The following is a 9,268-nucleotide window of genomic DNA, read 5'->3' as shown; positions in this document are numbered from 1 at the left end:
CAAAACGCAGCCTCGCTGGCCAGGCCTGAATGCCCACGTGAGGTCTGCGATGAGGAAGCACTGAGGGAAGGTGAAAGCAGAGTCCAGGTGAGCACTGATGGTGGCTGTGGAGAAGGAGAGAGGCGGACACATTTGAGAGTTTGGATGTGCCCAAACCAGGACTTGTCCACGGACTGGATGTGCCCAGGGGAGGGTGAAATCAAGAGTAACTCATTGTTCTTGACTCGAGCCAGTGAGCGTGGGGAGGAGGGGCATGGACTAAGTTGGGGGTGGCAGAGACCAAGAGCTCCATTTGAGGAGTCAAGAAAGAGAAGCGACCTGAGATTTGGCAGAGTTCAGCTATCAAGGATTTGACAAGCAGGAAGTTGGGTGAGGCTGGAGCATAAGGGGGAGGTTTTCTCCTCTGCTCTGCTCTACAGTGTATGAGAAGTATGTCGTGAGCTGGGTCTGGGTATGTGGCTTCACCATCCTGACTTGCACAAAGAGGAAGAAGGTCTCCAGCGCTAGACTGCAAGCTCCTTGCAGGCAGGGCCTGTGTTTTGTTCACTGACATATCTCTAGCACCTTGCAGAACACCTGGAAGGCAGTAGGTTGCCATGACCATTTTCTGTCTGGATAGATAGATAACATCATGGTCCCCCCCTACCCTTCAGAAACTGGGTGACTTTGTAAAGCCTGGAAAAGATACTTTCATAGCTTAATGAGAGAGGCCTTGCTAATTACATGATGATGGCAATGAGTTGGGGATGACTTATAGTCAGGAAGGACCAACTGCTCTTCTGAATAATCACTTGAATGGGTCACACCATGATTGCTCAGAGTGCCATGACTGGCGAAGTGGATGGATGTAGGAGGGTGGGGTGGGTGATCAGAAAATGGGAGGAAAGGAGTTCCAATTCCACCAGTAAGCTGGGTTTGCTTTGTGACTTCAGGCGAACTACTTGACCTCTCCTGCCTTTTGAATTTGTTTTTTATGGGGGGGAGGGGTGTTTTTTTTTTTAAGTTTATTTATTTATTTTGAGAGAGAGAGAGGACATGAGTGGGGGAGGGGCAAATAGAGAAGGAGAGAGAGAATCCCAAGCAGGTTCCATGCTATTAGCACGGAGCCTGACACAGGGCTCAGTCTCAGGAACAAGGAGGCCATGATCTGAACTGAAATCAAGAGTCAGATGCTTAACCAACTGAGCCACCCAATCACCCCAGTTATTTTTAATGGAAGTGATAGAGATCTACCACCCCAAATGGCCATAGGCACCGCCGATAAAATTGCGGCACCTCTGTGGCAAACAAGGGGACCTAATAAAGCAGAAGCTGAGCACCCGTTCTCAGAAACGGAGACTTTGTCTCTACTCTAGGAGACTTTGTTGGGGCCCTGGATGCTATCAAAGATGCCAAGTTGTTTTCTAGCCAAAAGACAACTGCAAGGCTTGACCTTGAGGAAGGTAGATGGAAAACGTAGTCTGTGGTTGTTCTGTTCTTTGTCCGTGTGTCCCAGGGACCTGCTGGGAGCATTTCCAGTTTCCTCTGCCTGAATTGAGCAGGTGCTACCTGTAGGGTGGAGGCCTCTCTGATCTCTTCCTGCCAAGTCACACAGGCCGATGACTGAGATCCCCAGGACAGCTTCATGAGGACCAGGTGCCTGGAATATGTGTGTGCCACAGAAAGAAAGAGGAAGGACCTGGCGTGGGGGCGAGTAACAGAGATACCACACACTGGAGTCCTCCTACAATAGTAAAGTGACCATGTGGCAGGCAGCCAGGTGAGCAGTCATAAAACAATAGAGAGATGGAAACATGCAGGATGGAAGGCATGGAATGGTCTAACCTCTGTGATTTTATAGAAGAGGAAACTGAAGCCCCACAAAAGTCATCCGTTTTTTCACCAGACATTTCTCAAGAGCTAATTATGTGCTAAGTACCAGGCCAGTGTTTTGGTTAAATATTGCTGCAAAACACATCACCCCAAAACTCAGAGGCTTAAAACAACAGCCATTTTATTATTTCTCACATATCTGTGGGCCAGCGGACCTCAGTTGTGTGGGTCTTTGGTTCCATATGGTAATGGCTGAGGCTCCAGTTATTTGGGGCAAGACTCAGCTAGACCCTTCAAGATGGCTCACTCACAGAGATGGCAGCTGGTGCCAATTGTTGGCTGGGAGATTACCTGGGTCTTTCACCTGCCATGCCTCAGTTCTCTTCTGTATGGCTTCTCCATGTGACTTGGGCTTCTCAGAGCATGGTGACTGATTTCCAAAGGCCAGAAAGTGGAAGCTGTCAGGCCCATTAATGCCCAGGCTCAGAAGTTCCAGAATGCTACTTCTGCTGCATTCTATTGGTTAAAGCCAGTCATAGGGGTGTGTTAGTTAGTTACCTACTGCTGCATAACAAATAATTCTCAAACTTAGTGGTTTAAAATGATGATAAATATTTATCTCTCACGGCTTCTGTGGGTTGTTCAGGAAATATGGAGCAGTTTTGCTGGGCAGTTCTGACTTGGGGTATCTCATGAGATTGTAGTCAAAATGTTGGCCGGAGTTGAGCTCATGTGAAGGCTTAATTGGGACTGGAGGATCCATTTCCAAGATGGCCCACTCATAAAGTTGGCAAATTTGTGCTTGGTTTTGGCAAGAGGACTCTGTTCTTCTGCACATGGGCCTCTCCACAGCCTGTGTGAGTGTCCTTGTGACATGGTGGCTGGCTTCCCCAGAGCAAGTGATCCAAGAGATCAAGGCAGGCCTTTACAAGCTAGCTTCAAAGTCAGACTTCATCACCTCTGCCGCACATTTTTGTCACACAGACCAGCCCTGATTTGCAGTAGGAGACCATGAAAGGGCATGAATGACCAGGAAGTGAGGATCACTGGGAACATCTTGGAGGCTGGCTACACACAAGGCTAGCCCAAGATTCCAACGGGCAGAGAAATAGACGCTACCTCTGGATAGGGGGAATGACCAAGACTTTGTGACCATCTTTATCCACCAGAGCCCAGCCCTAGAGATTTAGCAGAGGACCAGACAGAAGAACTTTGTGCTCACAGAATTTACAGTCTAGACCATAGTCTAGGTCCTACAGTCCAGGCAGGACCACATAGAAAACTAGTGTCAGAGAATGGATGTGTCTATCATTGTCCTTATACAGATGCCAGCCTGAGGCTGAGAAAAAGCCAATAATACACCCAAAGTCATATAGTGAGTAAGTGGCAGAGCTGAGGTCAATACTCAGGCCCTTCTGACCCCAAGCCAAGCCCTCCTTCCCCTTATGTTATAATGTTACATTTCAAATAGTCAATACAACATTGTATATAGTGTAAAATAACAGCTATGTAAACCAAACTATGCTTTTAAAAAGAACAGAAGGAAATACAATGTTGACAGTTATTAATAAGTGGGAAGCAGATGAGTGAGGGGTTTTTTTGTTTTTTGTTTTTTTTCGTTTTTTTTTTTTTTTTTTACTTCTTCTAAGTTTCTGGTTTTTTAATGCTCTAAATTGAGCTCCTATCACTTTCATGATAAAAAACCCCAAACCATTTCCTTCTGTGGTGGATCACACAGGCCTGGAGAAGAGACGTGTACTTGGGTGGAGAGGGGGTGGGGGAGGAGTTGGAGAAGGAACTGGAGGGGACAGTGAGAGGGGAGCCCTCCACCTGCAGATTTGGGTTCCTCCTCTGCTGGGCGGCATTCATTGTGCTTCAAGTATCTGGTTCTTCTGAAAGTTACATGGCTGTTAATTAACACATCTGTGCAAACAAAGCTGACCCAACCCCCCCTCCCCCCTCCACTGAGGTGTGGGAGGAAGGACTTCATTCTAAAGAAGAGATGTGCTTCCCACTCTCCAACAGCTGGCAGAGCAAAGGCAAACTAGAGGGCTGACATTTCTCCTTCTTGATGGGATATATCTCTAATGCTGTTTTCTGGTCCAAGATCAAGGTGACTTCCTCTCAAATATGAGTTTACATACGGAAACAATGTTTGATATTGATGCTTTCCTGGAAACTCCAAGATAGGTAGTCACTGTAAATACAGCTGTTTGGCTGTTTAAAGTATTAGAAGTCCTTTTATGTTCCCTGCAACCATGGTATGTCTTCTTTCACTTTTATTTTTGAGGCTTAAACACGTCACTCCATTGTCCTCTTCCACTGCCAGAGCGTATTTTCCCTGGAGTGAAAAACAACAGCTTCCATTAATTGAGCACCTATTATGCAAAGCTGCTATATTAAGTATTTATACATATATTTAACCTTTGCAATAACATATGATGTGGGTATCTCCAATTTAGAGATGAGAAAACAGCAGCTCAAGGGAGTTCAATATCTTCTCCAAGGTCACATGGCTCAGAAATGACAAAGGCAAAACCTTGAACCCAGGTCCAAATGACCCCCCAAAAGCTGCTGGCCTGATGCTGATTCCCTAAAAAGAACATTACAACAACATTAAAAGACATTTGAAATATAATATCCCTATACCCTAAGATGGCGGTTTTGGGGGGACGGTTCAAGGTTCTCTTTTAGAAAATGGACTTTGTACCAGAAACTTCTTGAGCACCACTTGAGAACTTCTAGCTACCGCTGCAGTGTCCAGTTCTGTGAATACTCCTACCAGCTTAGAGCAGGTGCAATCTGACAGTGTCTTGCCTCAGGCCCGCAGCTGGCACCTCTCAGCTCCCCCCGCCCCAGGGCATCGGTCAACAGCCCCTTGGAGCCAGGCCAGTGCCTCCCGGAATCAGGGCAGAGCCTTTCACCAATGGGGTCAGAGGCCATTGGATAAATGCCTTCCCCTTTGTCCCCCATCCCAGATGTGGGTCCTGAGATGCTTTCCGCAGGGCTTCTCAGTCCTTCCAAATCAAGCAGCTGGAATGTGGCCACCCCAGTGACACATCATCAAATGCCTCTGCCTTCATTCTTGCTTTGAGTCCTGAGCCTCAGGTATGCTTCCTGGCTTCATACTCCACGATAATGTATTTGTATGTGAGCTTTGTCTCAAAGGACATCTCTCACATTCCAGGACACCCTGGCCAGCACATATTGAAACATTTCCTTTGCTTAAGTGCTCACTCAAATATAGACCATCTTTGTCTTGTGAATCACATGGGTGCTGAGTAGAATACATATGTGGAAATGGCAAAGATTTGCAATTCCATTTCCATTTCAGTTCTATTTAACAACCTGGTCAGGAGCTAACATTTCCTACTGACTTGTAGGAAATATACCAGGGAATATAAGTAGAAAACATATGAACCTCCTTTTCAAAATTAAAAAACAAAAATAAAAACAAAAAAGCTCAACCTTCCCCCATGTTTAGGTGGGTGTATATGTTGCTAAATGGTCAGCTGAGCCCTCCTGTTTCTGCTACTTAAGGGGTGATATATGCTGGTGGGGAGGAGAAACGCAGGGCTGGGGCCACACCTGTTGGCTGCACTGTTCGACCCTCTCATCCCTGGAGTTAGAACTGTGCTCCAGGGTGATTCTGAGCAAGCTGGAGATCGAATTTCCCACGCTGGAGTGGAGCAGCGGGACTGGTGGTTGGAAGGCAGCGAGGATGGTGACATCAAGGTTTTAGGGAAAGCAAGAGAGTAACTGTTGTATTGTGTATTCATTCTCTGTAAGCATTGGGGGCGGGGGTCTGAGAGGCAAGGCATAGAGTGGGCAGGGAAAGAATTTCTCCCTAGAAATTTTTTTTTTTTAGTTTATTTATTTATTTTGAGAGAGAAAGAGAGAGCGATGCAGGAAGGGCAGAGAGAGAGAGAGAGAGAGAGAGAATCCAAAGCAGGCTCTGCACTGTCAGCTCAGAGCCTGACGTGGGGCTCGAACTCACGAACCATGAGATGACCTGGGCCGAAACCAAGAGTTGGACGCTTAACCAACTGAGCCACCCAGGTACCCCCTCCCTAGAAATTCTATTCTGGCTCTGCTCCACATCAACTGGAAGCCACCATTCCCCCAGTGATCCTGGGAATGACAGAGCTTTGAGACATTTATATTTGATAACCCCAGGTCTCATGTGCTAACTAGCAGAGTAAATAAGTGACATCACCTGCAGTTCGCTGCTCCCTGATGACCGGGAATTAGTCACAGAGCATCAGCCCACTGGTGGAGGCCTCTCTAAAGCCCCTGAAGACTCCCTCAAACATCCCTTCCCACAGATGCTCATGTTTTGATGATGGTAAGAGTCCTGATTATTAGGTTTTTATTTTAGAAGGAAAACCAGACCACAATATGTTCTCCCCGCCCACCCCCCCCCCCCCCCCATCATTTTGGAGAGTCACCCCAGGGCTGGTGCAGAGTGAACAGAGAGTGAGTGCACAGTCGCCTATCATTCCTCATAAGGAACCGAGGTACGGGAAACCAGGACTTGACCATCTTTAGAAATTCCAGTTCTGTGGCCACACCTGACCTTGTCATTCCTCAGAATCATTCTTCTGTGAAGAACCTTGCCTCCCCATCCCACTCCGAATGAAAGCTAACCTGGGTCTTCTCACCTGTCTTGCTCCCACATATTTGCCCCTGCCTATCCCCTCCTCCTTGGATTTCCTTCTATGTCCATCCAACATAGGATCCATGACCCATCATTTCAACCCTTCTGTGGTCAATACCTGCTGTTTTGTTTTCCTCCGGTTCCTGACCCTGTAAATTGGAGACTCTGGATTCTCCACACCTGGGCCCAGCCGCCTAGTCCTCCATGGTCCTGTGGCCGCCTCAAGTGTGTGGGCCCAAGGGGCTGCCCAGAACTCTTCCTTCCCTCCTTCCTTCCTTCCTTCCTTCCTTCCTTCCTTCCTTCCTTCCTCTTTCTTTTTTAGAACTCTTCCTTTCAATCTGGAAGCTCGAAGCTCCTTCTTTCATTCCGTCTCAGAGGCTTTTTCAGTTCTTCACTGTTTCCTTCAAACCCCTGTTATCACCTCCCACCTACTCTCAAGAGATGACTTTGCTTCTCACTTTAGAACTAAAAAGAAAAAAAGAAGCCAGCAGGCAGGAATTTCCTCAACTTCCTGCCTTCCACCTATGAATGAATCTGCACCCACACCCATTCTTATCAGTGTCTAGCTCACTGCAGTGGGAGACCAGACCCTTTTCCTGCCCCGGGCCTGCTCCCTTTCCCTGTGGGCCTCCTGGGACCCTGTCCCGTGGGCCCTCTCCTGCCTGACCTTTTCATTCTCTTTTCTTAGCTCTTCTCCTCAGCCCCAGCTCTGGGGGTCCTCTGCATTCCCAGCCCCACCAATACTGCTTTTGCTTGCGACCCAATAACTTTCTAATTTCCAAATCCCCAAGTTTACCATTCAGGCCTCTTCCAGCTTGAACCTTCTGAGGCATATGTCGCTATTGACCACTTCCTCCTTCTCCAAATATCTTCTCCCTTGGGTTTTTATCTCCTTTCTGGTTTCTTTTCTTTATTTTATGTTATTTTATTTTATTTTATTTTTTAATTGTTTTTAAAATTTTTTTAACATGTATTCATTTTTGAAAGGCAGAGAGAGACAGAGAACAAATGGGGGAGGGGCAGAGAGAGAGGGAGACACAGAAACAGAAGCAGGCTCCAGGTTCTGGGCTCCGGGCTACCAGCACAGAGCCCGCCGCAGGGCTCGAACTCACGGACCGCGAGATCATGCCCTGAGCCGAAGTCGGCCACTTAACCAACTGAGCCACCCAGGCGCCCCTGGTTTCTTTTCTTAATGGCCCTCACCTGGCCACCCCTAAAACATTACTGGGGTTCCTCAGGTGGGTATTAGTGCCTATTCTGTGGCCCGGAGCTCCTGGGCTTACATTTACGGAAGCCTATAAGGGTCTATCAACTTGATAGATCTTTCTCTACTAGATCTAGTGGCCAAATTCTACCTTTTTTGTTTTTTTTTTTTTAACACTTTTTAATAGTTACTTTCGTCTCCATCCCCAGTGCTTAAGCACCTGGTACTTCCTGAGCTCTCAGTGATTGCTCATTAAGGGTACAGCTTGTGCACAATGGATCCCTAGCCTATTTTAGGTATACAAGTGGATCAACTTTTTTTTTGTTTTTGTATACTTTGTAACCATTTCTCTCGTCAAAAGTACAAATGCAGTGTCAAAAAATTGAATTAAAAATCTTATAGCATTTTTGTTTGCTTAGGGTTTGGGGGAGAAAATAGGGATTATCTTGAAATGCCATAATTGGGGATAATTCAAGTCACCGGAACCTATGTTAGCTAAAGCTGAAGACTGGGTTGATGGTTGGGAGAAAGGGTGGCTGATGCCAGAGCAATAATAAAACTTGAGCTTGAATTTCTATGACTTCCACCTCTACTATAGGTAGGAAATTTATTTTCTGCATGTAAAGCAGCTATTTGGGGGATAAAGAATCTTGTGTGATATCTGAATTTAGCATCACGATCCCTGACCTATGTCATAGGTTGCCATAATGAGTCATAGATGCCAAACTTTAAAATTACTCTTTTCATTTATAAGCTCAAAGTACAGGTATATATATATATATATATATATATATATATATATATTCTCTATTTGACTTGATTTTCATGCCAGCCCAAGGAGGCAGAATTGGTTATTATCCTACTTTATTTTATTTGGGAGAGAGAGCGCGCACAAGCAGGGGAGAGGGACAGAGGGAGAGAGAGAGAATCTTAAGTGGGCTCCACACTCAGCATGGAGCCAGACGCAGGGCTCCATCCATCCCACAACCCTGGGCTCATGACCTGAGCCAATCAAGAGTCAGACGCTCAACTGACTGAGCCACCCTGGCGCCCCTATTATCCCATTTTATAGATGAGCAATCCAGGCTCAAAGAGATTTAATTATACATCTTGTTCAAAGTCAAATAGATGTAAGTTAGAGCAAGGGAACTTAAACTCCAAGGCAGTGCTTCTATATTACATTGTTGGTGAAGATTAGTGATATTTGTTCTTTTTGCCTTTTGAAGTTATCCATTCTGTTTCTGGCAGCAACAAAGGGCATTTGGCAGGCACTGGAGCGGAGCAGTTAGGAGGATCCTGGTGATTAGGGTCATGAATGCTGGCTCTTTCTTTAGCTAGTCTTGTGATCTTGGACTCATCAGCAATCCTCTCTGGCCTTCAGTTTCTGCATCCATAAAATGGAGGAAACAGCAATCCTATCTACCACACAGGATTATTGCGAGGTTTCAATGACAATATGTACAAAGTCCTAGGCTTAGTAAGGTGCATAGCAGGTTCTTACTAGGTATGAAGTGTTAATATTATTATGTTATTATATATCCATTTATTTTTCAAAGCATCCAAGTTACTCACTTTTCAAAAAGAAGGGATCCTTC

The sequence above is a fragment of the Leopardus geoffroyi genome, chromosome E1 (genome assembly GCF_018350155.1).
Source record: "Leopardus geoffroyi isolate Oge1 chromosome E1, O.geoffroyi_Oge1_pat1.0, whole genome shotgun sequence".
Taxonomy (NCBI): Eukaryota; Metazoa; Chordata; class Mammalia; order Carnivora; family Felidae; genus Leopardus; species Leopardus geoffroyi.
This window is presented reverse-complemented; position numbering follows the sequence as displayed.